Source organism: Notamacropus eugenii, chromosome 7 (assembly GCF_028372415.1).
Source record: "Notamacropus eugenii isolate mMacEug1 chromosome 7, mMacEug1.pri_v2, whole genome shotgun sequence".
In the NCBI taxonomy this organism is placed as follows: Eukaryota; Metazoa; Chordata; class Mammalia; order Diprotodontia; family Macropodidae; genus Notamacropus; species Notamacropus eugenii.
In genome coordinates, this window is record NC_092878.1 from 23065766 (window position 1) to 23081076 (window position 15311).

The following is a 15311-nucleotide window of genomic DNA, read 5'->3' on the forward strand; positions in this document are numbered from 1 at the left end:
AAAATTCCATACACACTTTCCCAAATCCCAGGCATATCTACTCCTGCACATCACATCACATCACAGGGTGGCTGTGGCAGGAGCCCTTCAACAGGGCAATGCACTAAACTAGGAGGTGGCAAACTGCAGCTTGAGTGTCAAATCTAGACTACTACCTGTCTTCGGAAGGTCCAAAAGTTAAGAATGGTTTTAGATTTCTAAATTCAATAAAATTTTATTTTAAAGGATGAAAGTCAATCTCAGCTCATAGGTCACACAAAAACATAATTTGTCAACCCCTATGCTAGATTATGCTAGATTTTTATATCAACAAGAACAACATCAAAATAAATTCCATAGTATTTGGAATTATTAACTGCATGACAACCAAAAAAGTGTTAGACTGAAGTAGGAAAAGAGTGAATGCTTAGGGCATAAAACTTTTTGTATCTGCTAAAAAGTTTCCTTTTTCAATATTCCCCACTTGACTCCAGATCTTCTCACAGTCTTAGATCACTGAACTCTTTCTATTCTGTATTTCAAACAACAAAATGACTGGCCATAGTAGAACACAACTTGCTACTTCCTTCCTTTTTCACGTCTTAATTGTTTGATTACTTTTGAAGAAATTGAAATTTTGGGGTCAGATTTGATGTCTTTATAAAGCATACCCAGAGAGACCTTTAGTTTGAGATGTAGCTTAGGTCACCATCTTGAAACTAAATGGTAACCAATAAAATTTTTTTAAACAAATGCATGCTTTACAGAATATAATAATGCAGCCTTGGGCAAGTCACTTAACCTCTTGGTACCGCAGGCAACTCTCTGAGACTGAACAGCTGAATCTACACATTGGTAGAGAGATTTTCTTCCAAGAGAAATTCCCTACACCAATGAAATCACAAGTATGAACCAAAACAAAACATATAATGGATTAAATTTAGTGCATGGGTAGAAGTAACAGTGATATGTGATAACTCTGAGAGAAGTCTGTGGTTCATAAAGCTACTAGTTTGAAACTATACATTCCCCAAAGGAAGGAACTATTTCTTTTACTTAATTTGTACAACAACTTCTGAGTTTGATATCTCTAAATCAGAACAAATGGGGCAGAAGCATGGGAATCCCCCAACAAAAATGCCCCAAATACTAATTTTTGAATTTAATGACCTGAAGAAGCAACTTACTAAGTAAGGTATTAGTGCCTGAAGCATACAATCAGGTAGGAACTTAGTTACTAAAGGAATCTTTTTCATTATGTGACATCAGATGTCTCATTATATGTTCATTATTCAACTAAAGGTTAACTATGACCTTTCAATGGCTATCAAGATTAAGAATTGGGGAGCAAAGGACCTTCATGTAAATCCTCTTTATTTTTGAAACTACTCAAATAACTCATAGGATCACAGTTTCAAGAGTTAGAATGGGACTCAGAGAACCAATCCCCTTATTTTACAGATGGGGAAACTGAGGCCCAGAAAAGTTAATTGAGTTGCCTAACACTAAACAGATGTCAAAGGCAAGATCTGAACCTAGATCCTCAGTCTCCATTTGCGCTGCTCTTTGACTCTTTTCCCCTATTATTTGCTAAACTCTTTCTATACTGGAAAAAAAACCTCAGCTTTCACAACCTTGGAAAATACCCAACAATCTGTCCTACAGCAGGTTGGTGTGTCAAAAGACATTGCTTTCTACAAAAGTGAATTAGAATATGACCCCAAATGTTAATGGTATTCAAATTCTTCCTTTGTCCTTGGAAGGTCAAATATTCAAAGCAGTCATTAAATCTATACTTCTCTGCCCTCTTGGGAGCTCTAAGACTGCAATAACAAATGGCTACACATATATGGGAAAAAGTTCCCCATTGCAGACAGGAAGATTATATTCAAAAGGCATTGGCAACTGTGTGCTATGGTGGAAGTCAGAAGACCTGGGTTCAAATTTCAGTTCTCCTTCCAACTTACTATGTGACAGAATCACATGGAGCTACCTCAGCTGAACTCTGCCATTTATTGCCTATGTGACCTTGAGTAAGTCACTTCTCCGGTGTGCTCCATTTCCTCATCAGTAAAATGAAGGGGTAGAACTATATGCCCTCTGGGATCCCTCCTGGCTCTGGACACATGAGCCTACAAGCCATGCAGTCCAACCTATACAGGAAAGATATCTCCCATGTAACACACCTAACAACTGGTCATCCAGCCTTTGTTTGAAGAGCTCCCATTGAGGGAAAACTTACCCCTCTTTAGGCAGTGCATTTCCTGTTTGGGTAGTTTAAATTATTGGGAAGATTTTCTTGATATTATGTTTTTTTCATTCACTTTGGGCCAGTCCCTTCAACTCTCTGGGTCTCAGTTTCCTCATTTGTAAAGTGAGAATGTTAGATGAATATTAATAATGACAGTTATCACTACTGTTATAGCATTTTAAGGTTTGCAAAGCACTTCAGAGGTTATTTCATCCGATTCTTACAATAAGCCTGTGAAGTAGGTAGTATTATTAGGTATATTTTCCTGATGAGCAAACTAAGACTGAAAGACATTAAATGGTTTGCCTATAACCATATAGCTAGTAAGTATCTAAAGGAAGATATGAGCTCAAGTTTTTCATGACACTAAACTCATTGCTTTGTCCCTATCCTTCTTGATTTCCTTGTAGCCTATTATACTATCCATCAACCTCTTCTCCTTTTCTCTAGATTTTCATGAAACTGATCCTCTCCAGGCTCTCCTCCTACCTTTCTGATCTTTTCTCAGACTTCTATGGTTGATCTTGATCTTCATCCAGGTCATTCCTACTAACTGTGGGGGTTTCCCAAGAACTCTTTTTTCTTCCCCCTCTAAATTATTTTGCTCAGTGATCTCCTTAGCTCCCACAGATTCAATCATCTGCTCTGACCAGGTGATTCTCAGATCTATTTATGTAGTCCTAGCTCCCCTCCTGACCTCCAGTCTCCCATCTCAAAATGGTTATTGGACATCTTGAACTAGATGTCATGCATATATCTTTAACTCAACATGGTCAAAATTAAACTCATTAATCTTTTTTCCCCTCTATTGCCTCCTTCAATTTCCCATTACTATCAAGGGCACCACAGTCCTGCCAGTCAACCAGACTCTACATGTCAAATTTCAACTCCTCACTCTCTCCAAACTGTTGCTAAACACTGTTGATTCTCCCCTTGTAACAGTGCTTACATATGCTCTCTTCTGTCTTCTGACACTAACACTTTCCTAGCGCATGCCCTTAGTCACTTCATGGCTAAACTTTTACTAGCCTCCTGGTCAACCTCACTACCCACCCCCACCCCCACCCTCATGCCTCCCTCTCTCCTTTTCTCTTTCTCTCTCTCTCTCTCTCTCTCTCTCTCTCTCTCTCTCTCTCTCTCTCTCTCTCTCTCTCTCTCTCTCTCTCTCTCTCTCCCTCCCTCCCTCCCTCCCTCCCTCTCTCTCTCCCTCCTTCTCTCTCTCTCTCTCTCTCTCTCTCTCTCTCTCTCTCTCTCTCTCTCTCTCTCTCTCTCTCTCCTTCCCTCCCTCCCTCTCTCTCTCCCTCTCCCTCTCTCTCTCTTTCTCACCATGATTCTTTATAATCAAGGAGTGTTTAGTAATAAATATTTCCCTTTTTTAGATGCTACTGTGCAAAAGAGAGAAGAAAGAAACCAGCCCCCTTAACATGCATAATAGTAACAAGCAGACCACATAAGAATCAAAGGGAAAGGGGGCAAAATCCAACAGCCAATAAGGGCACTGGGTCGTTCAAAGAGAACAGGTAGGCAGCATAAAAACAGCTGTTAGGGTTAGAAAGGGACTGCCTGAAAGTGTTGCTTTACTGATATTTTGATACGCTGAGTGTTTATCTTAGTTAGAGCAGAGCTTAATTGAATAAAAGAGTTTTTAAAATAGTGAGCCATTAATTAGCCGGCATGGGGCAACACAAGGAATTCGGTAATGTATGAGACTTCTGGGAGCCCAGCAGACTGCAGTCATCGATTTTGTCCAGGTGCCAAAAAGAGGAGGGTGGGCCTAATGTTTTGGCTCCTCCAGAAACATACCTGATAAATTTGGAAGTGGCTTCCCCATGCGCACCCTCTGTTCAAATCATCCCATAATTACTCTGGCACTGTGAGCAGGCAACTTGGCGTGCTCTGAGAGATATCAGATGTTTTTCTCATGCTTGCTGAACCTCTCTTAGACAAATTTTGCATTGTTTTTTGTGTCGGTTTTATCATGGAACATCGTGTTGCCATCTGGGAAGACAAACACCATGGTCCAGGAGCAGCTGGTGAACGGGAATGGCCAAATAAACATTGGCAGCCACTCCACCATTAGGTGAGATAAGAGGGATGAGCTGGAGCCAAAACCGACAATCCCTAACCACTGGCATCATCCTTGATTGTCTGTCTTATCTTCATTCAAAACACAGCTATTATTCACTCAAAAGCTGAAGCACCCTGTGTGTCAGGAGATGGGTTCACCTGCCTCAAGCCTGGAAAGATAATATATAGAGATCTATAAAATGCCAGGTCAATTGAATGTCTGTCTTTCCCTAGGCAGGATATATGGACTCCTCTCTACCCAGGAGGAAGCAGGGGGTTAAATTCACCCAAAGATGTCCCTGGGAAAGCAGGCACCAAAAATCTCACCAAGATCCCCAGTGAAGAATTCATGGAGGTTGCATTCAACATTGATGGTGATGGCTAGAAGCAAATTCCTAATCTATCTAAGATCAGCTGTGTAGTGAACAAATACAGGTGATGTTAGTTAGTCTAGCTTTGGTACATGAGGTAAGTGTCAACAGATCATGGAACCAGAGGGCTAGTCCAAATTCATATATTTATAGGATCAAATATCTAGAGCTAGAAGGAAACTAAAAGCTCTTCCTTCCCAGTCCATCACTCAATAGATGAAGAAACTAAGCCACACAAAGATTAAGTGACTTACCCCAGATCATGTAGCTAGCAACAGAGCCAGGGTTAGAATGTAGCTCAACCTAGTTTCCCATTATGCCATGCTGCATTAATATTTTATACATAAATTTCAGCTCTGCAGAAATGACTTCTTTCTTCCTAAGATTGTCCATTCTATTTGAATTTGTTATGAGCACCATTAGTTTTAATCACAATTCTTAAAACTATGGAATTCTACAAAGAATCAAAACTAGGACAAGGCAACCAGAGTTTTGCACCAAGGTGCCATATCAAAAGAACACTGACTGATTTCTCCCATTCATTTCAATTCTTCTATACAACATGACTATGATGAAAATGTATTTAATAGGAATGTATGTGTAGAACCTATATAAAATTGCATGCCATCTCAGGGAGGGAGGAAGGAGGTGGGGAGGAGGGAGGGAAAGAAAAAATCTAGGTTGTATGGCAGTGATTGTGGAACACTGAAAATAAATAAAAAAATAAAAAGAGCATTGACTGCAATATGTGAGCATTACAGAGCTTAGTAATTAGTTGGCAAGAATAATTAGTTAAGATCAAAAGCTACTACATGCTAAACTGGAGAGCCCTCCTTTGCCCTAGTCAGCTGCCCTTCAGCCCTTGAACACTCTGACATCTATAGTAAGAACCACATAGTCAGAATGGGCCTTTTCTATACTTTCCCCTGCTCAACTGAGGGAAACCTCTCACCACTAGGTGAAAAAATTCAGTTACAGCTCTAGGTTTGTGTACTGATGTATTAGAGCTAAGTACCCCCCACATCACCAATTCCCACCTGTCCCATCAATTGAATGTTAGCCTTGAGCAAATTGAACTGAACTTCTGTCTTACTCTTATCACAATCTAACTTGTATTCTACTTTATTTCCATATATGCCATATCCTCCATATGAAATAGTAAGTTCCTTGAAATTACAACTTTTTTTTATTTTTGTGTCCCCAGTGCACAGTACAGTTTGTGTTATATAGTATAAACTTAATAATGTTTGTTGGGATGGATTAAATTGGATGGTTATTGCAAAAAATAAAGACTAGTGGGAAAGATCTATATAGGATAAATTAGAGATGATGTCCAAAGGAAGACACTAGCATTAAGTGGGACCAGGAGAGGCTTCTTGCAGGAGATAGGATTGTGACTGAGACTTAAAGGAAGCCACAGAAGCCAAAAGATAGAGGCAAGAAAAGAGCATTCCAGGAATGGAGGTAACCAGTAAAAATGCACAGAATTAGAAAATGGAGTGCCATGGGTGAGGAACAGTCAGAAGACCAGTGTCACTAGATCATAGAGTATGTATCAGATAGTAAGATGCAAGAAAACCTGAAAGTTAGGAAGGGGCCAGATAAGGAGTTTATTGAAGGGTGGGTGGTAGTGATGTGATCAGACTTATGCTTTAGGAAGATCACTTGATGGTTGAATGGAGTATAGACTGGAGTAGAAAGAGACTTGAAGTGAAGAGATCACCCAGAAAGTTATTGCAATATTTTAGGCATTAGGTAATGAAGGTAGGACTGCAATCCAAGCTATTACCAGTCATCTTAACTTCTGTCTTGCCTCTGAACTTCAATGACTGGGAGAAAGAGTAAGGTTGACAATCTTGTGTAACTCTGCCTCACTTAAATCCAATTTTCCCATGAGTCAAGACATCACTCTGCAAGGTCAAAGCTCCTCTTCAAAAATGAACGACAAACAACAATATTCATATCAGTGGACTAGAATTTTTTTTGCGATGAATCTTTAAATAAAATACACTAATATTTTAGATACTAGAGGTACAAAGACAAAAATGAAATGAATCTCCCTTTTAGGAATTCATATTCTGCTGGTGAGAGAGTAGAGGAATAAAAACCCAATACATGCACAGAGAAGTAAATGAAAGGAAGGAGGGTCAAATCTTGAAGGACTTCATCAAGAAGATAACAACTATTCTGAAAAGGGAATGAGGATAAGAACTCTGAGAGACCATGTTGGGCACAGAGTATATTGCAGTCATGAGAAACATTTTGTAGAAATGTACTGAGAAAAGAGATGGAAGCTGATTTCAGACAATCCTAGCAGTTCATTTTGGCCAGAAAATGGAATGTGCGCAGGAGGTCATGCCAAAGGGGGCCAAGAACAAAGATTGGAACTAAATCTTGGAGAGTTTCTAATGCCAGGCTGAAGGCAGAAGCTACTGAATGTCTTTGAACACGAGTGGCAGAATGAGATCTTTGCCTTAGGAAAATTATTTTGGCAGTTCTGTGGAGACTGAATTGGAAAAGGGAAAGTGTAGAATCAAAGAGACTCATTTGCCAGATATTGAAATAGTGCAAATGAGGGGAGATTAGGTCCTGAACTAGGGTGCTTGGCTGGGTGAATAAAGAGAAGGGGATCTGGAGAGAAAAACTGAGGTAATAGAATAGACGAGTCTTGGTAAGTGATTGGATATGAGAGGTGATGGAGAAGGAAGAATCCAGGATGGCACCAACATTTTAGGTCTGGGAAGCTGAAAAGATGGCAGTGGTCTTAGCTGAAAAGGGAAATTTGAAGGAAAAGTCAATTTAGGAGGCAAGTTACTAGTTTCCATTTTGGACATGTTGAATATGACATGTCCTTGGAACATCCTGACAGAGATGTCCAATATTCATCTCTTTATGCAGAACTGGAGTTCTGGAAGGAGATTATCACTGGGTATAAATATTTGGAGGTTAGCTATGTAAAGATGATAACTGATAGGAGCTGATGATATCCAGGATCTTTGACAAGAAAATCCCATATAAGATCACAAAGAATTGAACACAACTAGACAATGATAAATTATAATTCCTATTTTTACAGACGAGGACATTGAGGATGAGAGAAGTTAAAGCACCCTTGATTAAGGTCACATTACTAATAAGTTTCTAAAACCAGATTCAAACTTGGACTATCTTGATTTCTACCTCCAAAGCCAACGTTCTGTCTATTTCAGCACCCAGAAAGCTGAACCCCAAAGAGTTTGAATGATTTGCCTTTCATCACACAGGTAGTAAGTCTCTATGTATTTAATAAGATCTGAATGTGAAAGTAGCTACTCTCACCCCAAATATAGCCATCTTTCCACTGCATCACGTGGCTTCCTAAGGATATGAAACAATCTCTACAAGACAAGATCAAGTCAATCATAAAAGAATATTTTTCAAAATTGGTCTGTGATTAAATTAATTAATATCTTCATGCTATTTGTTTTATATATCCTTGTGAAGGAGGTGCATAGATGCTTTGATGTATCTTTCACAGGTTATGACCCCTTTGATGGGATCTGACCAAGATCCTAGCTCACCCATGCCTTCCCATTCAGTGCACTTGTCCATACCCCAGGGAAGGACAGTTATCCTGCTGCATCCTGACTTTCCCAAACATTACACTTTCAATATATCACAGGTTGACATAAGAAATCAAATGGGGATTTGGGTGGAGTTTTGTAGAAGCCACAACTACACACAAAGGCCAGCAGACAACACAGAGCCTATGAGCAAATACTTAACCAAATTCTACAGTAAAGTACTGTAAACATCCCAAAAAAGAAAGAGGAAAAATTCAGACTTATTCTCTGGTACAAAAGGAGGGCTTTTTGAGATCACAGGGCAACGCCCTTTAACTTCCCCCATACAACTACATATGGCAATTGCTATTGCCTTTGTTTTATAGGTCAAAGATATGAAACTAATGAGAAATAAAATGCCCACTAACAAAAACAAACAAGTAAAAAGCTCACTTTGCTTGTATCTTCACTCAAGTCATGAAGAGCTGCTTTTGCCAATAACTGGGCTACACCTACATTTTCACAGTTTTTGTACCAACATAGCAAAAAGTATTTTCTAAAGTACACTCATCAGTGAAACAAAGTGACTAGTTCATCCTCTTCCTTTCTTATCTTTAGGAATTTAGGATATATTTATTGAAAATATGCAGTATCTATAGTACTATACTAGACACTGTGGGGATATGAAGAAATATAAGGCACAGGTCCCTGCTTTCAACCAGTTTGCCAATTAATTGGGGAGAATTGATAAACAATTCACAATTTTTAAAAATTATTTATTGAATGTCTATTATATATAAAGACTATGATAAATGCTATGGGAGATAAACTACCATCTTTAACCTAATAGAATTTGTGGCCCAGTAGAAGGAAGAAAAGATATACATAAATGAATGACAATTACAGATGTTAGGATAAGTTAAGTGATGCATAAATTCAGAGGAAGAGGGGATGACTTCTGGCTTGGAGGGAAAGATCAGGAAAGGCTTCAGAGAAGTGTTAGAATTTGAACTGGGTCTCAGAGGATGAGAATTTACAATGGCAGACAGAAGGAATATTTCAGACAAAGAGAATAGGAGTAGGAAAAGCACTTAGATGAAAAATTCAAAGCATGTTTCGGGAATGGTAACCAGTTCAGTCTGGCTGGAGTTCAGGGTGAGTAAAAGGTGAGATTTTTGAAATAGGGCTGATTAGCAAAATGGAGCCAGATTACGGAAGGCCTCAAATGCCAGACTAACAACAACAAAAAATGAAGAAACATTTATTCGGCACCCATTGTGTTCAGGGCATTGCCTGAACATCTAAATTCCATCTAAAAGACATGGCATTTAGATAACAATACATAGTCCATGCCTTCATGAAGATTACAGTATTGAAAAAGGAACTTATTATGTACATAAGCTCAAGAGTTTTATAAGTAATGAAAAGAACAATAGAAGGAGAAGGGTGTTACAAGCAGGTGACATAACTAGATTCACTTTAAAAATGTAATCTGGCAAGAGACGTGTAGGTGGATTGGGAGAGTAGAAACTGTTCAAGTAAGAGAACACTGAAATAATATAGGTGAGAAGTAATGAGGGACTGAACTAGTTAGAGATGTGGAAACAGAAATGGAAATTTTCATTAACAATATGAGAATTAACGATAGATCAATATCAGAGTTGCCATTAGGCAGTCACTGTTTAAGAGTCAAATGAGTGTTGCAGTTAATCTCCATGAATCTGGAGGAAGGATTAATGACTCTGGACTAAACTGGTCCTAGAAGGTTTCATGAGATATGACCAGGATCAGGTAAGAATCAACTGAAGCATTTCGGATAAGATGTTGGACCACTAGACTTTACTAACTGCCCAGCAATATAGCTCTCTCAAGTCCACTGCCCCAACCATCTGTGCCACCACTATTTACCAAAGTATTGCTAACTGACCTTGTTCTTGCACCCTAAGGACTCCTAGGCTTTGTCATCCATACTCATGGTGTATGCTAAGGATTAGACCTTTCCATCTCACCTGCCAGTGAACCCTCCTATATTTATTGGTTCCTCTCATTAGATTTCAAGCTCCTTGAGAACTGCTATCTTGCCTTCTTTTTTATCTCTAGGACTTAGAACCATGCTTGGCAAATAATAAGCCCTTAATAAATGTTTTTCCATTCCATTTTCCTTTCATTGGAAAAGGAAAAACTTGAGGGGGCTCCTGGAAGATAGATAGTATATGAAGAGCTGGCTTTTCCTTCCCCCGCCCCCCATCCTATCTTTCCTGAATCTTTCTGTGTATTGTCTCTTCCTGGCACATGATAAGTTCCCTGAGGGCAATGACAGTCTTTCTGCCTATTAATTGGATCCCCAGCACTTAGTATGTATGCACAGTGTGTGGCACATAAGTGGTGTTTAATAAATGTTTGTTGGGTTGGATTGGATTGATCAAAATATTCAACAAGAAACCAAAGGGCCGGGTGGATTTTGAGTGATAATAGAGAAGCAGGCAACTCAAACTTAGATCAACTGACAGAGTCCCAGACGGGGCAATACATCCTCTAAGCGAAGGCGTGTTGAGCTAATGAAGTGACTTAAAAGCAATACACCAGCTACATAGCATTTGATTAGGAATCTTGAGTTGAGCTCTCAGTAGAGGTGACATATGAGAAGAAATTGGAATTGGAATTAAAATGTGCTGGCACTGGCCAGGCTGATCAATTTGTAAACGATGGATGTTCCTGTTGGAAGGCTTCCAGTGAGAGAGTTGCAGCAATTCGGGCAGGAAGTAACCAAAGTATGAATGAGTAAGTCAGCATCTTCCTGTAAGGGGTAATATCCTTACCTCTCAGGGGTCCCCAGATGATAGAATACAAGCGAGTGAAAGAACTAATATGACCATTGCAAGATAAATTAGAACCTATGATCACACAGAGATTTTTCACCTCAAAAGACAGACCTGCAGCATCTTCTCACTTATCTGAATCAATGAAGAAAAAAGCATATCCTGATGTCATTGAGGGGCTACCCGGTGCTGCTTTATCTTTGCAAGTATTAAAGAGTTAGGCAGTTTAAAGACAGCTAAAAATTTATCTTCTAGCCTCTGGAAAGGCTAGTCAGCACTAAAATTCCATAGACATACATGAAAATGTATCAATTAGACCCCAAACTCCATTAAGGCAACATTAGGGGTACATATCTAAAAGCTAAATCCTCTGCAACCTAGGTCTCATAGTAGTGAGGGCTTCCTTATGGAGTCACATGAACTTCACTCTAATTGCCCAGAATCACATAACCACAAAATTGTAGAATTAAGAGGGATAGATTCGTAGAATTTGGATGGGACCTTGAAGATCATCTAATCCAACTCCCTCATTTTATTAAAGGGGAGATTGAGGTCTAAAGAAGAGATGTGAATTCTAAAGGACACACCAGTTTTAAGGGAAAAAATCAGGCTTCAAACCAAATTACTTTTGACTACAAATATAACACTCTTTCCATCACACTTCAGAAATCATCTGGTACAGCCAATATCTGAAGTACGCATTTTTTCTATGACATTCCCCACAAGTGACATTTATTTTTTCCCACCAAAAAAAAAAAAAATCAAAGTTATTATTGGTATCTTCCTCTCACAAAAGATTCTGACTCTGGGCTCAGGTAAACCTAAATCCTTTTCTAGGGGAACCTGAACCCTACAAAAGAGGTCAGACTTACAACAAAAATCTTATCAACAGCTGTCTTAGTTCTCAAACAGTCCTGTGGTCACTCACATAAATGACATGGAAAGCACAGATGAATCCTAAGTCTAGAGGACTTAATCAGAACCTTAATGGGATATATTAAATGTGTGGTTCTCTTAAGTGTTGAAAAAAAAAAAAAAAGCAAAGACAGGTAGTAGAGGTAAAACCAGCCTTACAAACAGGCAAAGTGGACAGTTTTGTGCTGTGATTTAAGACCTGACCAGAAGACCCCTTCTACCTAAAAAATATTTCTCCCATTAGCTTGTCACTGCAGTCTGAAATTCCACTGTTAGAGATTTATTCCTTTAAGTAAAAAATTCCCTTCTCCCTCTGGTCTTTTGAGATGCAAATACTCCTGGAAGGAGTAACCCGTTAATTTACAAATGTCTAACAGATGCTTTCTTCCACATGAAGGGAATGAGAGAACACTGGGCTCTTGGGAGAGAAAAGATACTAAAATGAGGAAAGAGGGCACAGGAAGGGGACTTAGGATGAACCAATGAAAAACTGCCTCGTCTACAATTTTACCTTAAGCTGCTCCTGACCATAGGGTCACTGCCCTGCTCCATCTTCAGTAACAACTAGGTCTGCTCCTATTGAAGGGGAGTAGGATATAGACAGGTAAAAAATGAGAAAAATCTGTCACCAGCCCCTCAGGATCTGCTAGTAGAACAGCCTTCTCAGGCAGGATGGAATATTTTGAGTCTGTTCTGAGTCTGTCCCAATCACCTTGTATCATAGCCTTACCCACTTTCTGTCTCATTCCATAAAGCCTCTTGTGAAGTTACTGCAGGACTCTTAAGTGAAATCACCACCATCATCATCGCTGACATTTATATAGCACCTACTGCATGCCAGGCAATATGCTAAACACTTCACAAATATTTTTTCTCATTTTATCCTCATAACAACTTGGGAGTGATTATAGGTAGAGGTATTATAACCATAATAATAGCAAGCTATTATTATTCCTATTTTACCAATGAAGACATTGAGGCAAACAAAGGCTAAGTGACTTGCCCAGGGTCACACAGCCAAAAAGTGTCTGAGTCCATATTTGAATGCAGCCCTTCCTGACTCCACACTGGGTGCTCTCTCTACTGTGTCACCTCAATGCTTCTTACTAAAAGCTTAATATTAAAAAATCTTAGCATCAAAGAATCTTAGAGTTGGAAGATAGTTCCCACTACAGATATGCCCTTGGGCAATTATCTACTCTTTAAATACTTCCAGTGACCTAGAACTCACTTCTTTTAGGGGAAGCCTATCCCATTATTGTCCTGGACCAGTCCATATGGGCACCTCCCAGAAAGAAAAGTTTCCCTACCTACACAAATAAACAATTCTCTTGAACTTACAGTCTTAGGGAATTATCTGAGGGCACTGAAAGGCACTGAAATGACATCTCTCAATTAATTGATAAGTATTTCTAATTCCTGCCAATTTCTTTGAAAGGACAACATTTTCTTCCTTGTAATTTCCCCATTTGGTTTCGGTTTAGTCCAGAGGAATAATACCGAAGGAACCTAATCCCTCTTTTATGGGATGGCTCTTCACATATTTGAAGGTTGTCTTTTTAGAATTTTGACAGGGTTATAGAGTAAGGTTACAAACTTTGCTATTTTCCCCCTTTGAAAATATGAACTTTTTTTCCCCAGTATTTGAGACACTACTTTCCTCCTCCATGACTTCTTTTTCTTTTTTTGAGCTTTTGTATGGTTTTCCACTCTTCCTGTGGGTTTTTTTTTTTCTTCTACGTATTTTGCCTCTACTTGGCACAGTGGATACAGCACTGGACCTGGAGCCAGGAAGACCTAAATTCAAATCTGGCCTCAGGTACTTACTTACCTCTGTGACTTTGGTCAAGTCACTTAACCTCTGTTTGCCTGTTTCCTCAAATGTCAAATGGAAATCATAATTGCACCGGCCTCCAAGGATCCTACTAAGGATCAAATGAGACATATTAGCACCATGCATAGCACACAGTAGGCACTATATAAATGCTAGCTATTGTTAATAATGTAATGAATTCTCACAGTTTAATTCTGTCTTTTGCTTTTTCAAACATTTTATTTAGCAATTTATTTTTTAGTGCTTTAAATTCTTCAATAGTTTGGTGGCCTGGGTGATTTCTCACTTAAGAGTTATAATGTCTATCCTTATTTATTCTATATTTTCACTTATTCCTTAGAGTTATTCGGGATTTTCTTAGAAGCACTGTTGTCTCTTTTGCGAGTCTCATAGACTTTGTCTTAACACCCTCACTTTCCTCAGAGGATTCTGACTCAAGTTCCTTTGTTGCTAAGTATTTCCTTATGGAAACATCTCTTTTCTTTGAGTGTTTGCTGTTGCTGTCTTTTAGTTCATTTTTTGTCTCTTTATCTGACTTTGCTTACTTCTCTCTGACTTCCATGCAGTAAACAATGCTATTTTTTTACCATCAGTTCTTTCCCATTTTGTAGGCCCTGTGCTATTTTACTCTTCCCCCAGCCCTTACTTTTTATTCTCTTTTCTCTTAGAACACCTGAAGTGGATGAGGACAAGTGGTCAGTATGACCTGTTGAGTCACTGCTACTGTATGGTGTCACTATAGCTGGATCTGTTCTCCACCTTGAGTTCCACCCCTTTGTCTAAGGAGGACTTTCTTCAGTCCTTGGGTCATAAAGGCATTATTGGGTAGAGTCTCCAAAGACACATCTGTGGGAAATGCTCAGAGAAGTTTGCAATGGGATCTCTTCATCACCTTTCTCTCACTCCTGCAGACTGCCTTTTTCCTCCTCTGCTCCATTAAATAGTTAGGAATCTCTATTCTCTTCTTCCAAAATCTTCTCCCCTGGGACATTGTTAATGGTAAAGTACAAAAGCTAATGACTAACACTGCAGTTGCCAAAAGGGATATAAAACAGTCCCCCAAACTACCTGCCCAGAGCTTTTGGAGGTAGAGAGGCTGGTTCGTAGATCTAGAGAGAGAGACAGAGAGACAGAGAGGGAGACAGACAGAGACAGAGAGACAGACAGAGAGACACACACAGAGAGATAGAGAGAGAGATAGAGAGAGAGAGAGAGATGGATGGATGGATAGATAGATAGACATATATGTATATATCTGTATATATTAAAATATTACCCATGGTGGTTCTTCCGGTTTTTTTCTTCTTGTCATTGTTGTCATTATTTGTTCCATTTGTGTGTATTACCTCTTTCTGTCATATTTATTCCTCCCTCTCCATGACTACTTGAAAATTATCAACAATTGTTCCATAAACAACTCTACAAATTCTCTACCTCCAACTCCGCACCCTCCTCCTGCTTAGAGATTTGAACTCATTTAAAATCATTCAATGTTCTTTTACTATTGGGTTCACCTATTGTGGTTCATGCAAT

General features: G+C 39.1%; 1 long non-coding RNA gene across 1 annotated transcript in view; it reads right to left on the minus strand.

Annotated features, from left to right (window-relative positions):
• Positions 1-15311, minus strand: part of LOC140514596 (uncharacterized) — a 128564-nt gene that overhangs the window by 19714 nt on the left and 93539 nt on the right. The window lies entirely within an intron of this gene.